The sequence below is a fragment of the Chrysemys picta genome, chromosome 16, assembly GCF_011386835.1.
Source record: "Chrysemys picta bellii isolate R12L10 chromosome 16, ASM1138683v2, whole genome shotgun sequence".
In the NCBI taxonomy this organism is placed as follows: domain Eukaryota; kingdom Metazoa; phylum Chordata; order Testudines; family Emydidae; genus Chrysemys; species Chrysemys picta.
In genome coordinates, this window is record NC_088806.1 from 22479655 (window position 1) to 22502530 (window position 22876).

At 48.6% G+C, this 22876-nt stretch overlaps 1 long non-coding RNA gene across 1 annotated transcript; it reads right to left on the reverse strand.

Annotated features, from left to right (window-relative positions):
- Nucleotides 1-5111: 5111 nt before the first annotated feature.
- Nucleotides 5112-22595, reverse strand: LOC135975925 (uncharacterized). Its single transcript, XR_010593127.1, has 3 exons — nucleotides 19093-22595; nucleotides 11636-11744; nucleotides 5112-7897 (listed from the first exon to the last, which is right to left on the reverse strand). It is a non-coding gene; the product is annotated as an uncharacterized LOC135975925 (long non-coding RNA).
- Between the last annotated feature and the right edge of the window lie 281 nt (nucleotides 22596-22876).

The following is a 22876-nucleotide window of genomic DNA, read 5'->3' on the forward strand; positions in this document are numbered from 1 at the left end:
TCCTCTTCATTATTTACCACTCTCCCAATTTGGGTCACCGGCAAACTTTATCAGAGATATGTTATATTTTCTTCCTGGTCATTGACAAAAATATTAAATATCATAGGGCCAGGAACCCATCCCTGTAGGGCCCCACAGAAATCACACCCTCTCGCCGATGATTTCCCCGTTTCCATCTGCAGTCCCTCATTTGAGCCATGGCAGGCTCAGACATACAGCCTCTTTGGGATCCCGCTGGATACAGGCACTACGCACAAGTATACAATCATTGTTATTAAGCTGCTCTGAGCCACTTTTCTGGGCAGGCCACCCTGTGCCTCAATTACAAAGGCAAAGCTGGTTCTCTGCATATAATTCCCTCGGCTTTATTTTATTTGCAAGAGTTGGGTAATGCCAAACGGCTGAAGGGTCTGACTGAATTTCTCTGGCTGTAAATCTAAGCCATTTTCATGGTCTTTCAATTGCCTATTCTTCAACTGCATTCACATTTTTTGCTTTGCCACGTGGGCTTGACTCTGGTTATTAGTTAATGGCTATTTACCTGCCGTGTCTCTAGACATATGGTTAGAAGGGGAAGTTCAACAACAGCTCCCAGGGTCAGCTAAGAACTGCTGCATTTTAATGTTACAGGCAGATTAATGGCAAGATAGGAGGAATCATTGTGCAGTAATGAAAGCAAGTCACTCTGTGTCTCTCTCTAAAGGATTTGGAGTCTTGTTTTGCAATTGGGGGCGGTCCATATATTACATAACGCATTGGAGGTGCGGGGGTCCTTCATTATGTATGACTGTTTGTTTCAGTGTAACAAGGAGGGAGGGAGTCTCGAAAAAAAATCACCAAAGAATGTGTCACGTAATTTACAGACAGCTGCTTGCACATGCACTGTCTTGATCTTTAGTGAGATTTGATCTGCCTGTCAGATGAGATGTAAAATGGAGATCCTGACCATCTGTGGCTATTATATCATAGCGCTTGTAAGAATAGAGTGTGAAGTCCAGTGTCATGGACACCTTCTAGTCTGGATAACTACATTCTTCCTCCATAAATTCCACTCCCAACTCCCAGCAACTTCAGTGTGCAAAATTATTCCAGTTCTTCACTTCCCATCCCCAACTGCCGCATGATGTACAACAGCCGTTGCGGTTCAACCCCAGAAGCGGCCGCACGTCATCGGAAGGTGAAGCCTTTCCTGTGTATGCAGGGAGAAATCCTGGTTCTATGGCGATCAAAGGGAGTTTTGCCATTGGCTTCAATAGAGCCAGGATTTCACCGGCATTTTAGGGTGCATCTGGATGCAAAGTGCTGAGTAAGCGACTTGCCCGATGTCACGCACAGTGAGGAGGATAGATAGATCTCGGGAGTCCTGACTGCCAGGCTGACGCAGTGACCACAAGCAGCAACTGCAAGAGTGGCAAATCCGGATGCTGCTCAACTGAAGTAATGCGGGGGGAGGAAGGAATAGCTCAGTGGTTTGAGCATTGGCCTGCTAAACCCAAGGTTGTGAGTTCAATCCTTGAGGGGGCCACTTAGGGATCTGGGGCAAAATCAGCACTTGGTCCTGCCAGTGAAGGCAGGGGGCTGGACTTAATGACCTTTCAGGGTCCCTTCCAGTTCTAGGAGACAGGATATCTCTATTAAAAAAGGGCAGAAAAGCAGATGCAGAGCCATAAATGTAAGGGGGGAGGGGAAAGTTGGGTTGCTGTATTTTTAGCTCCTGCTTTTATTGAAGAGGTGACGGTTTAATAAGGAGGTTGTTTTAATTGGAACTCCAGTCACTGAGGAAAACACAAGCAATGGAATTAAATATAGAAAATATAGCCAACTTTCTAGGGTTCTTTGGTACTTCTCTAATAGAATAACTTTAATTTAAAAAAACTGGTTTGTAATTAGTCTGTGGCCATTTTTTGTTACGTGAGGAGCAGCTGATACCAGCTTGGACAAACACGTTGCCAGCTTGGACTAACACGTTGCCAAAAGCATGCTGGGTTCCATTCTGATCATCTCATTTCTGAAAAACAAACAGCAGAAATAGAAAGGGCTCTGAGATGTGCTAGAGGAGCTCCAAAGCCTGGGGGAGATGGCAAACGTAAGGACCGATGAGCAAGGAGATGAAAAAGGGAGATGTGAGAAAGGTAGACAGAATAAGGAACAGAACAGAGACGGGAAACCAGACACTCCCTCAAGAGAGCGAAGGGACCTTCCATGGAAGAGGAAGACCATACATTTTAAGTGGATCAAAGAAAACCTTTGGATTTTAAACACAACGCATACTTAGTCGGTTGGAACAGATTCAAAGTTGCCCATAATAATTTATGACTTATACATGGTTATTGTGCACAGCAGGATGGTCAGGAAATGCACCCAGGAAGGGCAGTGGGAGCTAGAACCAGATACACACTTCCCAGCAAATGCCGGCACAGCTCAAGAGCCATTTGCTTTGGCAGCTCTGGTTTGGAGTACTGGCAGAGCTCAAACTGGTTTCGGACAGCAGGTTCAAGCCTGAGAACTGAGAGAACAAAAAACTGTGGGTGGATTTAAAGAGAGGCCCTCAGAGGCAGAGAGTAGTGAAAGAGAACAGACCGAGTCCCAGAATCCCACAGGTTCAGAGTTTGGGGGTAAGACAGACCTGGCTAGGACTCTAGGAGAGACAGTTGTGTGTAGACCTTTTGTTGTTTCAAAAATCCTTCTCTTTTGTTAAGCTTTGTTCCTACTCTTGAGATTAAACAATATTTGGTTTAAGAAGGCCCTTTCGGGTCACTATTATTTGCTGCTGGCTACAGACTCACCAAGGGAAGAACCGCAGGTACCTGAACCCAGTCAGACATACTGGGAAAGCACAGTTGACATACAGGGTGCAGTATTTCAGGCTAAGAGTGGGAGAATTGTAGGATTCCACTCCCGGCCTGAGGCCTGAAACCTTTGGAGATATTAGAGAAGGGTCAGAGGTGCAGCTAACTCTGTAACCATGACTCCTGTGGAACTCTCTGCCACAAGATAGCATTTAGACAAAGAATATAGCAGGATTCAATAAAATACAAGACATTGTGATGTTAAGCCAGCAGGCACTGCCAGCAGGCACACTATTGGCATGATATTTACCCAAAGGTTGGCATGTAATATATCAATGGAAAACTAACAACTCACTGATCATTGATATTCTTGCATTATGTACATATGAATTGTGATACTGGGAGACCAGGTGCCTGCTCATGCCAGGCCCCTCGGCCTCACTCAACACTGACAAACACAGAACTGGAAACCAGACTGGCTCACCCGTGTGTTAGTATTGTAAAAAAAGGTATTACATGTATTAAAATGTGTTTACCTTTATGAAATTCTTTGAGTTGCTGCATGCATTAATCTCACCTGTAATATCTATATCCTATGTTATAAAGGTAGTATTTAGATGTTTGCTCTGAAACAGTTAAACCCCCCCCCCACCCCCCAAAGTCAGGAGAGAGGCATTGCCAAGTGTGAAATACTAGTTTCTCACAAGAAGCATCATCTCCTGTCTCGCAAAAGTAGGCCCATAGACACTAGACAAGCTATTGTGAAACATCTGAAGACAAAAGACTTTGTTGATTGCTCTCCCCACACCCATGAAGAGCAGATGTGCAGGTGAACTTGTCCCATCACCTTTTCACACTGAAGGGCAAAAGATTTCTAAGCATAAACAAGAGATCTCCAGCTGCTTAACCTGGATTAGTCCTTAAGGGCACACACAGGTTGTGTATCGCAGCAGCTTTTATCATCTTTTGAATCCTCATTTGTGTGTGCATGTTTACTTGCTTTAACCTTATAACTTTTTTAAAGTTAATAAATCTTGTGTTAATTTATTATAGGATTGGCTACAAGCATTGCCTTTGGTATAAGATCACAGGTGCAATGGACTTGGGGTAAGGGACTAACCTGAAAATTGTTGTGATTTTTGGTGTACGGGACCATCGACCATGAAGGCAAGCTTTGGGTGGCAAGATAGATCTGAGAACCCAAGGGGACAGTCTGTGACTCCATTCCAAGGCGGTCTGTCACAGTGCTTAAGGAGTTGACACTCAGTTGATGAAATCTAAGTCTAGCGCTCATAACCAGTTTGGGGTTTATGACCTGCTCTTCACAGTCTGCCCTGAGGATGACACAGCTTGACATGTTAACCACAAAGAACTGTGCAAAAGTGCTGGAAATGTGTGACTAAAACATGTTTTCACCAGGCATGGGGGGGGGGGGAGAGAAGAGGGGGAAAGATCAACAGGTTTTCTCCAGACAAAGGAAAGAGGCCAACACCTTAAACCAGGTGTGGCCAAATTCAGGACTATTCATTTGTATCCGAGGTTGCAGGAAGAGATCATTCACATTGTAAAAGTCACCAGGAGCGGAGGAACCAGCCTGGTGTCTACAGCCAGCAGGAGAAAGGGATTTTCTCTGTGGACACCCTTCAGAAGAATACATTTCAAGGATTTCATGGACTATAACTAGAGGAGGAGAGAAGCTTAAGTTATCCTTCAACTGAGGAGACAAAGGAACCATATACTTTGAGCTCTGTGAAGGATCCTGGCCAGAGAGTTTGGTCAGCCATGCTGGGAAAGAGACTTGGTGAGAACACTCCTTTGAACAAGAAACTCTAGTTTGTTAAAATCAAGTGTTGGTCTTAGACCTGTATTGTTACTTTTGTTTGCTTGTAACCCTTTCTACCTTTATTCCTTATACTTGGTAATACTTAAACCTATGTATTTTTATTTAATAAACTTTTTACTTTTATATGAACCAGTTCAGTCAGTGCTTTGATTAAAGTAGAGTGTTTTAATTCCAGTTAAAAGAATAAGATGCTGGGTACTGTCCCTTGAAGGGAACAGCAAATGTAACTCTGTATGTGTTCAGTAAGAGGGCTACTGGGGAAATTCAGGACTGGGAGGGTGTTGGGGTCACTCTGCAAAGAGTAACTGGGCCAGTGGAAGCCAGGGTGAGGCCATTGTGCTGTGAGCTCTGAAAGGGGCTGCTCTATGTGTTTTGCCGCCCCAAGCATGGCAGGCAGGCAGCTTTCGGCGGCATGCCTGTGGGCGATCCCCTGGTCACACCGATTCAGCGGCATGCCTGTGGGAGGTTCACCTGCCGCCAAATTGCCGCCGAATCTGCGGGACCGGCAGACCTCCCGCAGGCATGCTGCCGAAGGCAGCCTGACTGCCACCCTCACAGGGACCGGCAGGCCACCCCTGCGGCTTGCCGCCCCAGGCACGCGCTTGCTGCACTGATGCCTGGAGCCACCGCTGGCTCCGAAGCAAGGCTGCACAGCACAGAGACACCCAGGGTTACAGGGCAGGTGGTAACACGACCCCTTACTGGTCTGGGTTAAACCCTAAAGTATCACAGTTATTTATATGAATAATGAAAACAGTTACATTAGATAAATATATAAAGGGTATAAACCCCTCATGCTTTCAGAGCACAAGACCAACTGGCTAGGAAGAAAAGTCTGCAGGTTATTCCATATGGGGTTCCCTGCATCGTCCTCTGAAGTAACTGGTATTAGCTACTATCAGAGACAGGATACTGACCTGGTTGGATCAATGTGGCAACCGCTCTGTTCCTATACTGGGACATATCCATCAGATTTCCTATCATTGCGTTTGATTGCATCTGTGAGACATGTGAAAGTCAGTGGGGATCATGTAAGCGGGACCCCATGCTCAGTGCTTTGAAATGAGCCCTAGCAATTAGCTACACAAGGAGTTATTAAAAAGCATCTGCAAAGTGGATTAGAAATTCATTCCTAAAAAAATTGGCATGACAAGCGATATATATTGCAAAAACAAAATGTGTTGCTTTTCATATGTTTTTGTAACCCAAACAATTTGTCTCTCACATTCCAAAGGCTGGAAACGGGAGCTGTCCTACAGTTAAGATTACAGTTTGCAGTCAGCTCCGCCAAAAGAATCTGTTAGAAAGCTGTTGCAGCAAAAACAAATATTGTTTTACTGCTGCTGTAGCTTCCATCAGACTTGAGCCATGATTCCCTCTCTACCATCTCTCTTCCTGCCCAATGCTTACAGAAGGCACATTGCTCAACGCCGAATGACTACTGCAAAGGCACACGCTCTGGGAACAGTTTCCAGGACAGACTGAAAAGCACTGGATAGCAGGGAGTTTTAGCAAGGGGCCTCTCACCTCTGAACTGTCCTGCACCTGCACTGACATCCTAGTGATCATGGCCAGGATAGGGAAGGAATTGGAGGAAGGATGTTTTGGTGCATACGGTGCTGGGATTCTGGTAATCGGCCTTCATTCCCAGCTGTGCCATAGACGCCTTGTGTGACCACAGGCAAGTCAAATCATCTCCGGGCCTCAGTTCATCTTTAAAATGGGGACAATGGTATTTCTTTTCTCCAACTCTTTGTCTTGTCAGGCTGCAAACTCTTCCAGGCAAGGCTTGTCTTTTACTACATGGATGTACAGTACCAAGCACAATAGGGCCCAGACCTAAGATGAAGGCTCTAGCAGCTGTCCTAAGAGAAGCCTCTCCCGTTCCCCACTGGCACTGGTGCCAGCATTACAAACTCATCACTACCACAACTGAGACTAACTGGCCCCATTGCTGGCCACCTCAGTAGATGGGGCAAGGATTGAATGGGCCAGTGGGCTCCTCTCTTACCCATAGAAGGATCCATTTTCCAAACAAGGGTTGAGACAGGGCAGTGACCCAGTTGGATTTCTGTCTCCAGGGCTGTCAGCCCTGCCTGTTCTCCTAACACATTTCCATTTGCCTTTGCCAGGTGGGCTCCGCTCCGCTCCTCATTAGCATGAAGCTCATAGGAAATTTTTTAAATTGAAACAAACAAACCAAGCGGTGCCTTTCAGTGCTGGCAGAAAAGGGTATTTGAATATGCAAATATTTCATGGGACGGAGGAAAGAACTTGTAGAGCACCTTGTAAACAACGCCCATTAATGCTGCGCAAAAAAATAAATAAATAAACAAACAGGCCCAGATTTATGCTCCTGAAAGCAGGTGGAGGCTGTTCTCTGACTACCTTATTGAAGTACAAGCATGATTTCAGGAAGGGCTCCAGAGGTTGCTGCTGCTAAAACAAACCAAGTCCTACAGGATCACCAGGGCACGTTGAACTGTCATAGCCGAGCAGCATTGTTCGATGGGATGTAAAGAGAAACAGCCATATTTACAGCTGCTGTTTGAGCTCACTACGCCGTGCTGAGTTAATTGCAAGGTAGATGGAGGTGAGAGCTGTAGGGGACAGCAGCCTTCCTATAGCAGGACTTAATATCGAGTAGTAATGTCCCCAATAAATATCAGGCTAAATGGTTACACAGCACTGCAGCGTTGCAAGCCCGTGCCGTCGCCGCAATGCCTTTCCATAGCTGTGCCTTTCCACAGTGCGAGGGTCCGCTGTTGTGTCACCGGGCTTTGGGCCCATGGCTCTGGTACATCAGTGTCCCGGTACAGCCATGCTTTGCTGCTCATTTCAGGGTCTCATTTCCCAGAGCTCCATACACCCTCAATCCAACCTTGAGACCTGGCCTTCAATGTTACGAGGCGATGACGCCAGCTCGCCAGTCTTCTCCCAGTCCAAACACTGCCCCAGAACCGGCTGCTTTCTCTCCCCAGCCCTCTGGGCGTAGCCCGTCTGCTTCAGCTGTGTTAAAGGGTCCCCTCTGCTCCACAAGGGTCGTGTAGCCTATTGCACTGTGAGGCAGCAACAGCAGCAGGACATGCAGAGGTCAAACAGTCCCCTGCGGACTCTACCTAATGCCAAACCGTGTGGACGAAACCCTCAAACAGCTGAGCTGAATGCCTGACTCTCTTGTTTTGGGGCTTCAAGGGATCTTTACGTCAGAGACACCATCAGCTGGAAAGGCACAATACTGATGGTCCTTGTGTCTATCTCACACCTGTGGCCAAGAGAGAGACACTAGAAATTAGTGACAGCTGCCGAGTCCGTTCTGGTAAAGGAATAGCAATGGGCCCAAGCCGCAGGACCTCACGTGCACTGGAATCCCAGCTCCCACCCGTTTCCATGAGACTTACTCGAGTACCCACAGGGCAACTGCCTCGGAGCTGGCCCGTTGTAATGGCTGTGGGACAGTCATCCCTACACTGCACAGACTGCGGGACTGGGTTCACTGTTGGCGTAGGCTAGAGCTGCCCTAATCTGTGCCCCTGCTGCCATGATCCCTATGGGGCTTTGCAGAATCAGCAGGGTGTAGATCTGCTTTGACCCTGTCCCCTCCCACCCATCTCTCCTCTAGCTCACCAATGCCCTTCGTGCCCAAGGCAGTAGTGCAGGGGTCCCTATGCCAAAGGCGTTCCTTACAGGGAACTTGAGGCAGATTTGAGGCCCCTTACCTTGTGCAAACAGGCTGCAGAGTAACAATGAATTGGGCACATTCATGAAAACTAAAACCAGCCTTTTAGTAAGTGTATGGAAAACAACAGTATGGAAACCATCAATACCCCACAACTATCTCCCTCTTTCCATGCATCCACCATCCTGACATTAGTCCTCACTCATCTCCACGGTATCTTAGCTGCTCACAAGGCGATAGATGAGATCCAAGATCTTACTGCAAATCTGGGGGGAGGGGGGGGAGAGAAGAGGGAGCAGACAGGGGTGAGGAACATCACCTTGCAGAGGACAGACAGTGCGACCTTGGACTCCTGCTTGACCAGCAGTGGTTCACAGCTGATTCTTGGTATATTCCAACCGGCCACATTGTGCAAGACTTTTTTTTTTTTTTTAAAGAAACAAAACTGTTCCTGCAAAATACCTATTATGCAAACAGCCCAGCTGCCCACGCGCTGCTGCATCCATCCATCCAATGAATGCAGAAGATAACAGCTTACAAAGCAAAACTCACTTGGCAAAAAAACACATGAGATCTCACTCACAGCCTTTAGGGCAGCAGTATGGGCTTGGCCAATAACTTCTAAAACCAACAGGGGAACTGTCCTGCAGGTCTTACTCAGCCGAACCAACCACTGAAGCCCATGGGAGATCTGCTGGAATAAAGAGTTGACCCAGTGTCATTACGTTGTTGACGTTGGTAAGATACAACCTTGCTGCAGTTCATAAGGGAAGCAAGATAAATCGGATGGGAGACCTTGCAAAGAGGATGCCGGAGGTGTCATCTTTTCTCGGCATTAGCACTGAACCAGTATCACAGCAGGGCGAGGTCTTTGGGCTGAGGTGTCAAATCAAGGTCCCACCATGCATGGTTGTTATAGCAACAAAGGGGAGCATTCTAATCCAGGGCACCGCAAGCCAGGAAGGAGGTCCTTTTCTAAGCAAAGGCAGCAAAAGGATCCCAGCTAGCCTGGGACTATCTCGTCATCAGGACCAAACAGGCACCCTAAGGCTGCCCATCCATGGGGACCGCGGATGCAACAGGCACCTACAAGACAGCTGTGCAATTAGTGCATTGGCAGACTTCAGGGAGACACCAGGTTATTTTTAAAGCCATGAAAAAAAATTCAAACAAACCAACCTAAGACGATATGGAAAAAAAAAAAAAAACCTATCAACAGCAAGCGCCCCTGCTCCCGCCTCCTCACACTGCCTCCCACTCATCTGAGGCCAGGGAGTTAACAAGCTATTGGTGCTGCAGCATTGTGCTACTCATCAGAACATTTAGAGGGTTAAGGAGGCTCCTCTTAAGTGCTTTTTAAACATTTGCTGTGGCACTTCCAGAGCTGACCCCACGAGCGCCACATGCTGCTGACATTTCAGCCTCCTCCCTCCCTTTGCCCCCAACTGACCTGCGGTCTCCCCACTCCAAGCAGCAGCTGCTGCACTACAATTAGTTCCCAAACGCCAGCAGGGATGAGCCTTTTCCTGCTGCACTGTGAGAATTACGCCACGTTGGGTTGGCGGGTCACGTCTCTTCCCCCTTATGAAATGCCCTTGTTCTTGTGGCAGCCAAAGGGGTGGGGGATAGGGTGTCACTGCCTTAGACACGGGAGCAGAACCTGATGGTGCTCTGGGCAAGGCAGGTGCTATTGCATTGATCCCATTGGCACAATATGTCCTAGTCATGCCCTGTGTGACCCCACTCCCTGCTAGAGGCACTCAGTGAGCATAAGCTACTGGCCTGATAGGACTGACACCATGCCCATAGTCTGCTCCAGCTCCGCCTCTCTCTCAGGACTTCAGCTTTATGACTTCACAATATAACAATTCAGCATCATTCAGTTATAAACCCATTCATCGCCCTGAGCCTGGGTCTTCCTCAGGGGCCTACCTATTCCCGACAGGGTCCTCTGTACCAGCCACTTACATTGGCTCCAGTGGCAGGCCTGGTACTCATCTACTTCCTATAGCTCCCCACCCCAACAGTGCCCTCTTGCTGATCAGTCACAGGTGAGGTGGGGCCCAGCTCCCCTTAAAGGGCCAGCCAACCGCTGACAATGAGTTTCAAATTGTGCTCCTGCCAACCATCTGCAGAAACTTTCCTGGCTGTCTTTGGAATGAAATATTCAGAGAACTCAGCAGTGGAGGAGGAAGGGGTGGGATGGAGGAATCCAGTCCCTGAGAGCCTCTCTCTTGAATGAGATGGCAAGATTCCCATTGACTTCAAGGAGACCAGGATTTCCCCCATTGTCTACAGGAAGGGTCTGATCCCAAGAGGTGCTGAGCTCCTGCAGCTCCCATTGACTTCACCGGAAGCTGCAGACACTCAATATGCATCAGGTAGAGAACCATGAGGAAGCTATTGCAGGGCCCTTGATTCTTAGGTGCCTTGTAGCCACATCTACCCCAGGGCATTCTGGGACACCACAGCATCTATCCCACAGTGCTCAGCAGCAACGGACGAGGCAGGTTAATTTCCAATGCAAGACACAACATTGTGGGACAGCGCTAGGAAGAACAGATGAACCAGTGAAGCTGCGACACTTGCAGCTTCCCATCCACACCATTGTAGATGGTCCCGGTTAAGATGATCTGAGTTTAAGGCCCAGGGGCTCCCGCTGGTGGAGCCAGCACTTGTAAAATGCATGGAACATGTGTCAACACAAGGCATTGTGCAGCCAACCATTGCAAGCAATGGTTTAAGCATGTGGCAGGAAGCCCCAGGTTGCTAGCTGAACTGCTTTAGCCTGGATGCCTGAGTGGTACAGAAGAAATTAAACACAAGGGAAGGCCATGTCTGCAGTCTGTGCCTCAAGTGGTCTGAAAAAACGTGGAGGGGTCTATCATAATGTAGGAGTGGCCATTTTGGTAAAATAGCGCTTAATATGCACCTCTCAGAGGGGCAGCTCAATTGTTAATTTTCTGTCCTTTTGCCAGGTCAGCAACCCCTTGTGCTCCCCCACCCCCCAAACACACACACACACACGTTAAGCACGGTCTAAAGTAGGCAAAAGGCCATCACAGCAAACCAGGGGTGCAATGCCTCGAGCTTGTGCTTGCACGACGCCTTGTGTTCAAACAGCCCATTGTGCATTTTACACACACTATTTACAGCATCTTGGAGGAGGTCTAAACTTTAAGCTGAGCTGGTCCCTTCTGCAAAAATGTATTTGGGGTTTCCCTTGGGGTGAACCACCTTGGCCAAAAATTAAATTTCAGTGTTAAAAAATAGAGGGAGGGTGGAGTTGCACAGCTCACTATAAATACAGGGCCAAACCCTCACCTGGCATAAATGGACAGCTCCACCACACTGCTGATTTACACCCACCGAGGACATGGCGTCTCATCATAACTTCATTTATTTCCAACGAATGTCACTCTAAATGGACGTTCTGGACAGACAGAGAGAGAGAGAGAGAGAGAACATCAACGTGCCCCTTGCAACCCAAACACAGCAGCATCAGGCTAGAGAACGGGATAGCAAAACTGACTGATTTCCATTTGTTCTTCTGGGGAGACACAAACTGCACCCTCTGAGCCGGGTGGAATGCTGAAAGAGCCAGCCAGGCCTCTCAATGGTGACAAGTAAACTAGGAAAAATTTTGCTTTAATAATTAGAGGAGCTATTGCTGGTAAGGATGTTTTCTTAATCTGGCTGGAGCACTAGCAGTGTCTCTTTAATATCACGTCTCTGGGTGTGACTTCCAGGCTCTGGGCAATCTGGGACACTACACTCCTATCTATAGTCTGCCTGGCTGAGACTGCATAATGCTCTCCTGCTGCTACAGTCTCTGACTGCGAATGGACCAGTCCATGGAAGTTAGCGGAATTTGTGCCTGAACCAGAACTGAGCGAGGACCGGAGGGTTTGAGCCATTAGGAGAAAGCAACACAACTGCAGTGCTGGGAACCGGATGTAGGGATAGGGCCTCGAACCGACTCCTTATGAGTGGTCACAGAGGAGGGAGCTGCTCATTCAGCCTGGACCTGTCAGTCAGACCCTCCTTACAACAGTTCCTTGGGGGTGACTAAGGCAAGACCAATTTAGAGCAGAGGGCAACAGTATGTGCTCAAAGTGACTTGAGATAAGAGAAGGGCAAGACAAGCCCAGCGCCAGCCTGCCCACATGGTCAGGGAAGCAACACTGCCGAGTGGTTCAGGGACTAGCCTCGGGTAAGGAGACCTGGCATCTTTTCCCAGCTCTGCCACTAACCCTGGGAAGGTCACTTCACCTCTGTGCCTCTGTTCCCCTCCCATGCTTTGGGGCAGGGTACTTTTGTTTGTACAGCTCCTAGCACAGCAGGGCCTCCCATTGAATCTGGGACCTCTGGGTGCTACCATAATATAAATTATAAATACATGGGGGGATTGGGTTCACTTGCTTCCAGAGATGCTGCCCAGCCAGGAATGCAGCATGGAATCACCACCAATTGCAGAGAAGAGGTATGGGTCTGTACTCTTGGTTTGAGCCCAGATCTAGTCTGCAAGCTGCTTGAGGCAGGCTAAGTCCTGCTCCTTTAGTCTAATCCTGCACTAGCACATGCACTCACTCCACCCACTGCCTCGGAGGTCAACCAGCAAATGCCCTTTTGTTATGGTGGGCCCCACAGCATTGAACTCCCTCCCTCCTCCAACCTGTCCCTTCCCCTTAAAGCCACCACCACACACCCCTCCTGCAGCCTGCTTTTGGAACAGTGCCAGATGGCCCAATATTTATCACCTTCCCTGCCAGCCCCTTTCTTGCATTGTGTGTATACACACTGAAGGCTGGCATCTGACAGTGATATTGTATGAGGGGTTATTCCCTTGTGCAGCATCCAGGAGACTGTTGCTGTTGTCTTTATGACCGAGCTATTGTTCTCCATGTCAGTCTGTACAGTACTGAGCACACTAGCCATGCTACTAAAATACTGTCTCACTCCACACCCCTGCACCTTGCCCAGGCATTGAGAGCAGAGCGCCAAATGGAGGCAATGCACCCCAGTAGGATTGGGGAGTATTTCGCACTGGTGTAGAAAGTGCAGGGGAGCAAACAATTGGGTTTTATAGGTGTTATGAATTTACCCTCAGCAGGCCATGAACTCCTGCTGGACTATTAGGTCCTAAAGATCACATGCAGGGTTGAACTCTCTGCTAGTGCAAGTTGCCATAGTCCCATTGACTTTGACTTCAGTCACTTTGGAAGGGAATTAAGATCAACTAAACTAAAGCCACATGCATTCTGAATGAGTGCCCATGCAGGGGTTTAATGAAGTTTAACTAATTCACTTTAAAATGCCGAGTTTGGGTTCATTTGGATTAGCTTTCCTGAGTGTCCCCATGTAGACAAGTCCTCTGTTTTGTTTCAGAAGGGCACAGGCTCATGGGCATGTGGAAGTGGCACTTGAGAGAATAACCCCATGGGATTGCTTAGCCCAAGGGTTGATGTAGTCAGCAGTAGAACCTTTCACCACCAGGCTGCTGGTGCATGAGTAGCAACCAAAAGTTGGCACAGTTGGGTGTTTTTCCCCCGTGGACTGTGGGAAATGAGTTAAGTGCTCACAGCCCAGCTCTTCCTGGCATGTGTCAGGCTCAGACGTCACTATACTATTCACTCACTGGTGACCTAGTGGCACACTCAGAAGCCATAGTCTGAACAAGCAGTGGAGCGGGATACTTGGAAACCGTCCCTCCAGGAAAGAGGGAAGCACATTGGCAGAGGACAGATGTGGAGAGGGAAGATTGTCCTGCTGATGCCTGCATTGCAACCATGCTCTGTGGATAGACAGAGGACTTCAGTCTCCAGAGCAGTCCACCCATCAGCCCAGGAAGACAAAACTTAGCAGGGATGAGCTCTATGACTGGGGGACCTATTTCCATTCCCTGGACATTTTCCATCTCTGAACAGCATCCATGAACTCCTGGGATGCATTCACACAGTTATGGGCATCATCTGGATTGTCTGATCGGTGCCTGCATTTGGCTCTCTTGTTTTACACCTTCAACCACACTCCTGCTCTTGTCTTCCCACTTGTTATCCTCTATGCATAGGTCGATTCCTGGCTCCATGGCCTTTCCCCTATTTGAGGTGGTGGACCTTTTATCCTGGTGGGCTCTGCCCACCCTTCCAGGATTTCAAATAGACCATAACTCCAGGAGGAAGAAGCTGGTCAGGGGGATGGAGGTAGCAGGTTCTGACTGGGGAGTTTTTTCCTAGTCCCTCCTCCCTGCAGAATTCCTCTGGGAGGCCTTCACTGACTCCTTGAACTTCCCAGGAGGGTGGATGCTGTCTGGGGTTCTGTGCTTGGTGTCACCTGCAATTTGCCTTTTTTCATTCTTTATCTCCTATAATCAGTTAAGCTCTGCCTTCTGTGGCCCCTCCCTCATCTGAGGGGCTGGGGTCTTCCATTGCTTTGGTCTGCCCACCCCCAGGATTTAAATAGACCCAAACTAAATTCACACACACTCACAGTAAAACAAGCTCACACTTTATTCATTTAGAAGGAGAAACTCAATTAGCAGAACTCATTGGTTTCTAAAAATGTAATTTGTTTTCCGCTGAAATCTTCCTTCGACATGGGTCTCCGGATGGGCCGTTCTTTGCACGGCTAGCTCCGCTAGGTGAAGAGATTATGTCAGTGCGATTATACTTCTGCCACAGGATATTTATGCCCACTGCTAGATAAATTGCAAGGTGATGCTAGTCACATTTATCCCTTAAGGTACCTAAATGAATGCTGCTTACTGCAGCTTCGCTATTCTGAAGGAATGATAATGGCTCGGAGATGCTCAGCATGATGGATGATGCCGCAAGAGTGACAGTTGCTGAGGCAACCGTTGAAAACGATACATCACACTCCACTCTGATTGGCTTAGAGAATGGATGAGGTTCGCCTGCTTGTGCCAGTCGGCAACATGCTTATTGGTAAAAGTTCAGCATTACATTGTCCATTGTATTTTTATGGATAATTTGGTTTTTAATTGCTCTGGGGGATTATGTGTGTGGGGATATTAAGTATTACAGGCAAACAAGGAATTCTGAGTGAGAATTCCGCAGTTCTACAGCTGGGCTGCAGGAGGGAGTCTAGTCTGGTGATCAGGAGGCCTGACTCCTAACCTATTCTTAATTCTACTCCTAATGCTAGGCGGGAAGGCTGCCTAGTGGTCACCACCAGAACTATAGTCAGGACTGCTGGGTTTTATTCTTGGCCCTGCCAATAGCTCACTGTTTGGCTATGATCCTGCCAGCTCCCCAATACCAGGTGGCAAAAGGTTCCCCCCGATGCAACAATAAAACTCAGCTGGCCAGCTCAATACACCTCATGCACTGTTGTCATGATATTCATTTGAAGGAGGTCTTGTAATATATGCTGTGGAATGGAGACCAGTGTGGCAGTGGTTTCCAGATGATATATTACAAGCCATGAATATCACTGAAATGTGTCACAATGCTGTATGTGAAATTATGGACATGCTCTGGTGTTAGGTTTTGGAGCCTGTAAACAGACAAAGGAGGCAAAACAGGGTTTTTTCCTTCCAGAGGCCAACACTTCAGGCTCAGTTGCAACCAAGAACAGGGACAATGAGCTATTCATTTGCATCTAAAGTTGCAGGAAGATCATGTGCATTGTGAATCACAGGACATTGCAAAGTTAACATGGCATCGGCTCCCTGGTGGACAGGGAAAGCTGAGCCCACCCCCAACCCAGCCCCAGGAGGGCCTGCTGAATTTGAAGACAAAGGTAAATTTTGGGGTGGGATTTGTCACTTGAGAAAACAAAGCCAGCCAGCCCTTCGTATCTATGAAAGATGGGTCAACTTGCTAAACAAGCTGGAGAATGCTGACAGTGTGAGTAAGAAACTGTGGTAGGCAAAGGTGCATCTTGCTAGAAGCAAGTTTTAGACACTAAAAAGCCCGTTATTTGTGTTTTGTGTTTCCTATCTTTCCCCCTTGCTTGCAACAACTTTAATCTAGGTCCTTGGTTAAAAAATTTATTCTTATTTTTCCTACGAACCACCTCAGTGCTGTGTATTAAGGTGAAGTGTTTAACCCCAGCTAAGCCAATAAGCTGTTGGGTTCACTGGGGCTTTTGAGGGAGCAAACTGAGTGTACAGGAAGAATGACTGCACAGTGCAGGGGAGACTGTTTTGGAGAGATTCTAGACCAGAAGGTTTGCCGGGGACACCTTGCAAGGATTAACTGGACTGATGGAAGCCAGGGTGAGCAGGCCACTGGGTCAGGGCTCTGAGCCAAAGCTGCGCAGCACAGAGGCACCCAGGCTTACAGGGCAGGCAGTGACAGAGCCCAACTGGTCTGGATGAACCCCCACAAGTCACATCGGCTTTAGGCCATTCACTTTTCCTGTCCATTGCCTCAGTTTTCCTGTCTGTAAAATGGGGGATCATCAGACTTCCCCATCTTCTAGGAGGAAGGCGGTATGGCTTCTTTCATTAATGTTTGTAAAGCATTAGAGAGCTGCAGAGGAAAGGGCATGAATATATAAATGTAAAAGATTAGCCAGAACTGGCATGCCAGCCCAGAATTCCGCATGCTTTGGGAAAGCTCCAATATAGAGTCACATCCTAATACCACAGTGTGACCAAGCACCATTGCACACAAACCATCGCTGGCAGCCTGAATGGCTGAGGCAGATTCCATTGGCCATAACTCCAGCTAAGAGCCAATCCGAAGTCCATGGAGAACCAGCTGTTCACTACATTAGCAGCATGATAAATTCCCCCTTGGGTAATTTTATTCTGGAGCCATAGGTCTAGACAGAGCCAAATGCTAACAAACCTTGGGATGCTAGCTACCCCAATCCAGACGCAAGTTATATGCTGGATCAGAAAGGAGCTCTGAAGTACTGGAAATGAGAGCTCAAGGCTCCTTTACTGGGGCTGAATTACTCTCTCAGCTTAAAGTCAGTGGGGCCCAACCTTACTACACAGGACAGTCACATAAACCTAAGCACAAGCTTGGGTGGGGCCATACAGATTCTACATATTTTAATAAGATTTAGAGTCACCTGTATGGATTTAAGTATCAGAGGGGTAGCCGTGTTAGTCTGAATCTGTAAAAAGCAACAGAGGGTCCTGTGGCACCTTTGAGACTAACAGAAGTACTGGGAGCATAAGCTTTCGTGGGTAAGAACCTCACTTCTTCAGATGCAAGTCTGAAGAAGTGAGGTTCTTACCCACGAAAGCTTATGTTCCCAGTACTTCTGTTAGTCTCAAAGGTGCCACAGGACCCTCTGTTGCTGTATGGATTTATATTTTAAGTTCAGCTTGCTTTATATTTGGACAGACAACACATAGAAACAGCTTATTTACACACTTGTGAAAGCCAAAATGATGTAAACATGACAAAAGGCTAATGAATTGGCCATTAATATATTGTGATGAAGCAGGCCCTGGGCCTTATGAAATGCTCTGATGGGCCATACAAGACCCACAGGCCATAAATTGGGCACCCCTGGTTTAAAGTGATGCTTTCCAAATCAACCACTTGATTCAGTATTAGAAGACATTGACCCTTGGTTGGTCCTGTGGGATAGGAGGAGGGATAGCTCAGTGGTTTGCACATTGGGCTGCTAAACCCAGGGTTGTGAGTTCAACCCTTAAGGGGGCCACTTAAGGATCTGGGGCAAAATTGGTCCTGCTAGTGAAGGCAGGGGGCTGGACTTGATGACCTTTCGGGGTCCCTTCCAGTTCTATGAGATAAAAATATATGGAGATATACCTATTACTCTGCAGTAAAACAACCCAGCTACCCCCTGTTGCTGACATCCACTGTCAACAGGTCCATTTCCTAGACGATGCACCAACCTATTACAATATATTTAGCGAGCACCTGTAGCAACACAGCACGAGCACCATGCAGACACACGGAGTCAGTTCTGAGAGAGCCTGCCTAAACCACTTCCTGCCCATTTCTTGCCTGCCTCCACTGCAAGGACTGGCTAGATGCAACCTTAGCGCATGAGATCCAGCAGGATCACAGCCCAGGGTGGTGGGCATTTAAACCCTAGGTGGCGAGAACTACATGGAGTAAAAAATACTCACCAGCTAAAAGGGTGGGAAAGATGCAATCCACAGCAGACACAAGACAGTCACTTAGGGTGGCTGCTGCTCTCTCTCTCCCATTTCAAGGGCCAACCAGCACAAGAGCATATTGGGAGGGGCTCCTATAAGAAAGTGAAGCCAGAGGAGAGGATAGGGCAGGCAGGCAAAGAAGAAACAACTGGGGTAGGCAGATTGACTTCCTACCTGTGTAAAAGCCAGTCCTCTGCATAGGATGTGTCCCCCAGGCAGTGGCTCTCAACCTTCCCAGACAACTGTACCCATTCAGGAGTCTGATTTGTCTTGCATACCCCCAGATTTGAGCTCACTTTACTTACTTACAAAATCAGACAGAATACAAAAAAGTGTCAGCACACTTACTGAAAAATTGCTGATTGTCTCAGTTTTGCCATATAAAAATAAGATAAAACAATTGGAATATAAATACTTGCATTTCTGTGTATAGTATATAGAGCAGTATAAACAAGTCATTGTCTGTATGACTTTTTAGTTTATTACAGCTTCATTACGGCTTTCTATGTAACCTGTTGTAAAACTAGGCAAACATCTAGATGAGTCAACATCCCCCAGCAGTACCCTGGGGGTACATAGAGGTCTTCCAGGGGGTAACACCACTGGTATAGGGCTAGTGCTTTGGAGGCAAGCCTGCCTCTTTGTTTCTGTCACACAGTGCTCCACTTACCACTTGTCTGATGCTGCCTCATGATCATGCTGGTGATTAACTTTCGAGGTCAACGCCCTCTTCTACAGTTTGCATGCAGTCACACCATCCTTCTGTCACCCGCCTGCTGCCTCAGTCTCACTCACTCCAGGAATTGCAGCATCCTTGCCAGGACTCAGCCCTCTGGCCAGGTCACTCAGCATTCCTCCCCCCCCATAATCCTTCAGTCTCTGTTACTCCCACAGCAACTCAGACAGGCTTCCAGTTCACTACCCCACCGGTACCACTGCCCCAGTGGCAGGGAGAGGAACCCAGGCCTGCCCTCTACTCCAGGTTTTAACCCAGGGCCCTTCAACATGCAGCCAATCTGCTTACTCCCCAGCACTTCCACCTCTGTGGGGTTTGCCAACTGTTCTACTTCCTCCTCCCTGGGAGCAACTGGGGCTACTTACCACTTCAGCCCCCAAACACACCTCCCTTTTCCCAGGAAACAGCTGCAAATTACCTCCCTACAGCCCCCTGACTGTGGGCAACTTCCTGGCTTTATAGAAGCCCTGCCTGTTCCCTCACAGGTGAGCTTCCCCTAATTAGGGTTTTCCTCTCAGCCTTCAGCCAACGAGGATAATTGGTCCAGCTGGCCTCCATTAACCCCTTCAAGGCCAGTATGGAGTAGACACCCAATCACACTCTCCCCTTTGATGTTTTGTTTCCACAATAAAAATCTGGGGCTATATCCTCTTGCGGGACAACACCCCTAGAGCTCATGGAGTCACTGCAGCAGGGAGTTTGGCCCCGTGTTGTTGGGGTGGTATCAACTACTTCTGGCACTTATTTGGTGCCACCACCATACGCGTCCCTCTGTGTTGAGGTATCTCCTGTGCCCCAGGGGCCCTGGAACAATGGATGTGCCCTGTGTTTATTTGGAGCATAACCTTACAGTGTTACAATGAGATGGTGTTGCAACTTCATTGTGTGATGTCCCATTACCTCGTTACTTAGTAACAAGGTTCACATGGATGGGAAGTCTAAGCAACAGACTTGACTCACAAGCAGCCCCTACGTCATCAGAATCCATCGCTGACAGCAGTCTCTGCATCCCCTTTGAGCAGCAGCTCTTTGTACCAGGAGGCCTCCTTAGAAGAATAACTGGGAATAAGGGACAGAGCCTTGCCTCTAGGCCACCGGCTTGAGCCAGCTCCAGCCACCTGACAGCTGGCCAGTGGCCTATGTGAAATGAGGTGTGGGGGTCTCTGTCCTGTTCCTAGTAGATGAGTATCCCCAGAATGGAAACCACCCTCCCCAGCAGCTGAGGCCAAGCACCATGAGGAACAATGGCCCTTTGGGTCAGGGGGTGGAGTGTGTTGGTCTGCGGGCAGGAGAGTTTACTCCTGCTCTGTGGCTAAACAGCAGCACGTGGGTCCACCTCATCTTTCACCAACACCCCCCAGCTGATAAAAGACATAGTGTGACAAATTGGTCAAAGAGCAAACACTTAGAAGAATAAATGAGTTTTGGCCCCTTGTGGATCCCTCCACCATGTTCCTCCTCCTACCACAGCTCCCTCCAGCCAGGACAGTGATAACCCTGGAAATGCCTTCGCCATTCATCCTCTGCACACTGAACATCATCTCCCTGTAGGGCCTCCTTAGTAACAAAGCAGGGACTTCCCCTTTCAAGGGCCAGCTTCCCTTCCCAAGTTTGATGGTCTGCTCATCATTTCACGCCATTCATAAGCAGGTTTCACTCTGGAAGCTGCTCCCATCATCTCTAGCTCTGTTCCATTAGCACTTCAACCTATATGCTGATTCATCTCCCTGGATTAGGTTTCAGAGTAGCAGCCGTGTTAGTCTGTATCCGCAAAAAGAACAGGAGTACTTGTGGCACCTTAGAGACTAACAAATTTATTAGAGCATAAACTGTAGCCCATGAAAGCTTATGCTCAAATAAATTTGTTAGTCTCTAAGGTGCCACAAATACTCCTCCACAAGGAGCTTGTTAAAGAAACCTTTAAACCCAGAGCAGGGGAGGGGAACTCAGAGAATCCCAACAGGCCAGCGGAGTTGGGCTTTAAAAAACTGAAGGACTACGTATGTTTCCTACGTTCTTCCTCCTTAAAATAATCCTTAAGCAGTATGATGTCACCTCAGTGCTTCTGTTTTACAGCATTTTAATGGCCGCAGGAGTCCAGTGGTCTCCCTGCCCCAGGTGATTACAAAAGGGAAACTGCCAATTATTCTCTGATAAGCACCATGCAGCCTGCCGCCTCTTCTGATCAGAGGACGGAGTCTTGACAGGGAGGTGTCTAGGTCCCTACCCAGTGCTCAGGTTGGGCCCAGTGCTCAGTGGAAAGGAGCCATGGCTGAGTCTCCGCACGGTGCTCTTGGGAAGCAGGAGAACGATGGGCCTTGCCTACATGGGAACATTGCACGGGCTTAACTTGAATCCGCTTCGCAAACAATGAGGTCAACCCAACGCAAAGCCCGGTGTGGACACACTGATTCTGGTTCCCAACGGATTCAAGCTAAACTGAGATAAACCTCTCTTAACCCAAAACCAAAGCATCCACACGGGGGGGGGGGGGGTTGCACCGGATTAACTATGTTGGTTTCAGTTCGCTGTTTATGTTAAGCCAGCTCAGCACTTAATCTGAGTGGCTAACCCCAGTGTCGCTGCTGCTTTAACCCCAGGCACTCAGGCTGGTGCAGTGTAATTGTTCACATCACCTCCTCCCATGCTCACAAGCCCTCTCTCCGATCATGCGTGCTCTGATACAGACTCCCAGACCGCCGAGGCAGCCGTCAGGGCCACGTTCCAGCTCTCTCGGCTCCCGCTGACAGGCATGTTCCGTGTTGGCGCTGATGGGGATCTCCTTCCCCGCGTCCCTGGCCTCGGCCTCGGAGCAGCAGCCTTAGTTCCGCCTGACAGCTCCCAGCACCGGAACGTTGTCGAGCTGACGACCGAGCAGAGCCAGGGGGATTCAGATGCTCCTGGTGCTGCTACTGCAGTAAAGCCAGCTCCATCACAACATGTCTGTGTCCTCCAAGGGGCCCTGGGAGGCAGGTGCAGAGACTGGAGAGAGAGGCACTTGGAACAATGGAGGCTGCAGCCACACATGCAGCCAAATTGAGCTGGGAAACCAAGCGAGGAAGAGAGGAAGCCCACAGAAGAGGCAGAAAAGCGCATCCAGACCTGCAGTGCTTCGTGGCCCATTCCCAAGAGGGGGTGGCTTGGTGGCCTAAGCGTCAGGCCAGAAGTAGATCTCTTCCCTCCCTGAATTGCCAAATTCCAGCCCCTCCTGGGGTCAGCAAACTGGGACCCCCAGTCGGCTTGCTGTGCAAGGGTCTGAGACAAATTCATGTCCCAGGCAGGCCCTGTGGACCCCACCCACCCCTCTCCCTTTCCTCAGGGGCCCCGATTCAGCAAAGCACTAAAACATGGGCTTAAGTCCATCCCTACCCAGCAAAGCACTTCTGTGAAGGCTGAAAGTTAAGGAGGTCCTCCCATCCCATTGAAGTCAATAGGGCTGAAAGTTTAACACATGCTGAAGTGCAGGAGGCCTATGCCGTGCCCCACCTTCTCCCCCCCCCACCACGTCCCCCCTCTGCCATATGCATCATTTCTCCCTAGAACTCAGCCCACAGCAGAGAAAGTTTTGTAGAGGAGCAGAGCAGGGTGACGTGGGAATGAGCCAGAGCCACATTGCAAGGACCTGGCACTGCCTTACATGTGTGTCAGTGCTGACTACAGAATCTCCTCCTCAGCTTAATCACCTCCAATTAGTGCCTCTAATGAGTGCGTTCAAACC